We start from the raw sequence: 3,326 nt of genomic DNA, 5'->3' as shown, positions 1-3,326 counted from the left end.
AACAAATAGCATGGAGGACATGGGGAGTTAGAGAAGGGAGTTGGGGGAAATTGGAAGGGGAGGTGAACCATGAGAGACTATGGATTCTGAAAAACAATCTGAGGGTTTTGAAGGGGTGGGGGGTGGGAGGTTGGGGTACCAGATGGTGGGTATTATAGAGGGCACGGATTGCATGGAGCACTGGATGTGGTGCAAAAATAATGAATACTGTTATGCTGAAAATAAGTAAAAAATAAATTAAAAAAAAAAGAACTCCTCAAACTCAACAAGTGCAAAACAGATAATCGTGTCAAAAAATGGGCAGAAGACATGAGCAAGACACTTCTCCAAAGAAGAAATAGAGATGACTAACAGACACATGAAAAAATGTTAATCATCACTAGCTGTCAGGGAGATTCAAATTAAAACCACATTGAGATATCACCTTATACCAGTTAGAATGGCCAGTTAACAAGACAGTAAACAACATGTGTTGGAGAGGATGTGGAGAAAGGGGAACCCTCTTATTTTTAATTTTTTGAGGGATCTCCACACTGTTTTCCAAAGTGACTGCACCAACTTGCATTCCCACCAACAGTGTAAGAGGGTTCCCCTTTCTCCACATCCTCTCTGACACTCGTTGTTTACTGCCTTGATAATTTTGTCCATGCTAACTGGTGTAAGGTGGTATCTCAATGTGGTTTTGATTTGAATCTCCCTGATGATTAATGATGATGAACATTTTTTAATGTGTCAGTCATTTGTAGAGTCTATTTTAAACAACAGTTATTCTTTAAGAGCTACAATTTCAACCACATCTATGAATTTTTCACTTCAAGTTGAGAAAAAAATGAAAATAATAAGTTTTGGCTATTCCTTTGTTCATTTAGCACTTTCATTTTCTATATATGTTAATAATAAAGTGATTAAAATTAGATAAAATAAAAATGGAATTTAGAAATGCCTAGACATTTCATATTTAAAACAGAATGCCATTTACTTTAACATCACAAGAAATGTAGAGCATAAGGAATATTATGGAGGACATTAGGAAAAGGAAAGGAAAAGTGAATTGGGGGAAATCCGAGGGGGAGACAAACCATGGGAGACTGTGGACTCTGAGAAACAAACAGGGTTTGTGAGGGGAGGGGGGGGGTTAGGTAAGACTGGTGGTGGGTATTAAGGAAGGTATATACTGCATGGAGCACTGGGTGTGGTGCATAAACAATGAATCTTGGAACACTGAAAAAATAAAATTAAATTTACAAAGTAAAAAAAAGTGGGATCAAACCTCATGTTGGGCTCCTTGCTCAGTGGGGAGTCTGCATCTCTCTGTCCTCCTGCCCCTACTTGCCCCCTCACTCATGCTCTCTCTCTAGCTCTCTCAAGTAAAAGAAACAAGAAAAAAATAACAAATAAAATTTTGGTAAAATAAACATGGATTTAAACTGTTAATTTAGACAACTTTACCTGAGCTGTCTAAGCATTTTTCTAGATTTTATCTTTTAGAGCATTTTTCTAGATTTTATCTTTTAGATTTTATCTTTTACATTATAACAAAACTTAGAAGGGGGTACAGAGATTTCTCATATACCTCCTATCCCCACATGCTTATACTCCATTATCAATCAGTTTCATTCACCAGAATAGCACTTTTTTTTTTTAAACCAAGAATGAATCTACACTGATACATCATAATCACCAAAAGTCCATATTTTACCTTAGGATTCACTCTTGATGTAAACTATGCTCTATAGATTTGGTCAAAGGCATATGAGGTATTTACCTATCATTAGAGTATAACATGAGTATTTTCACTTCCTTAAATGTCCTCTGTGCTATGTCTATTCATCTATCCCCACACCCTCCTGGAAAACACTGATCTTTTACATGTCTCCACATTTTGCTTTTTCTAAAATGCAAGATAGTTAGAATCATACTATATATAGCCTTTTCAGATTGGCTTCTTTCACTTAGTAATATATATTTAAGGTCTTTTCATAGATTGGGATTTGTTTCAAGATAATTTTTGTTACTTCTCAAGTTATTTTTATGATGATTGCTTTGTCAGATAATTCCTATATTTGATTCATTCATTTCAGTGTTGGCATCAGTTGATTTTTTTTTGTCACCTAAGTTTCTATTTTCCTGTTTCTTGCTCATTTTTTGATATTATGTTACTTGTGGATATTATTTAATTTTTTGATTTTAATTTTAATTTTTTATTATGTTAGTTACATGCAGTACATCATTGGTTTTTGATATAGAGTTCCATGATTCATTGTTTTCATGTAACACCCAGTTCTCCATGCAACCCATGACCTCCTTATGACCCTGCAATTGCACTCCTGGGTATTTACCCCAAAGATACAGATGTCGTGAAAAGAAGGGCCATCTGGATCCCAGTGTATATAGCAGCAATGGCCACGGTCGCCAAACTATGGAAAGAACCAAGATGCCCTTCAACGGATGAATGGATAAGGAAGATGTGGTCCATATACACTATGGAGTATTATGCCTCCATCAGAAAGGATGAATACCCAATTTATATAGCAACATGGATGGGACTGGAAGAGATTTTGCTGAGTGAAATAAGTCAAGCAGAGAGAGTCAATTATCATTTGGTTTCACTTATTTGTGGAGCATAACAAATAGCATGGAAGACAAGGGGTGTTAGAGAGGAGAAGGGAGTTGGGGTAAATTGGAAGGGGAGGTGAATCATGAGAGACTATGGACTCTGAAAAACAATCTGAGGGGTTTGAAGTGGTGGGGGCGGTGGGAGGTTGGGGTACCAGGTGGTGGGTATTATAGAGGGCACAGATTGCATGGAGCACTGAGTGTGGTGAAAAAATAATGAATATGTTTTTCTGAAAAGAAATGAATTAATTAAAAATTTTTTAAAAAGAGCCTAAAAAGGTAAATGCTGATTAAATTTTTTTAATCGGCATTTACCTTTTTTAGGCTTACCATGCCAGTTCTTATCTAATTTGGAGGGGTTGGTTCTAATGACAATCTAATTTTCAGTGTTATTTTGGTTTGTTCAGTACATTTTGTGCTCCTACAGTTCTCACTAAACCCTAATAGCGCTGTTCAAGGAGGAAGGAAGAGCTTCCCCAACCTGGGAGTCTCTTAATGGGTAAAGGGAATCTCTGGTCTGCAAGGATAAAGTGTATTTCTCTGGCCAGGTGCTGGTGGTTGTGTGAGTCCCCTTTCCTGGGCCCCTGGCTGTACAGTTTCTCTGGGTAGAGGAAAGGACATCAGGCTTGCTGGAAAAGGAAAGCCCTTATCTTAGCTGCTTAATGTTAACAAACTTCTAGTCAGTTGATCTCCCTTGCTGGTTCTCCTAG

This window comes from Mustela nigripes, chromosome 13 (assembly GCF_022355385.1).
Source record: "Mustela nigripes isolate SB6536 chromosome 13, MUSNIG.SB6536, whole genome shotgun sequence".
NCBI classification, from domain to species: Eukaryota; Metazoa; Chordata; class Mammalia; order Carnivora; family Mustelidae; genus Mustela; species Mustela nigripes.
Note: the sequence above shows the minus strand (reverse complement) of the source record.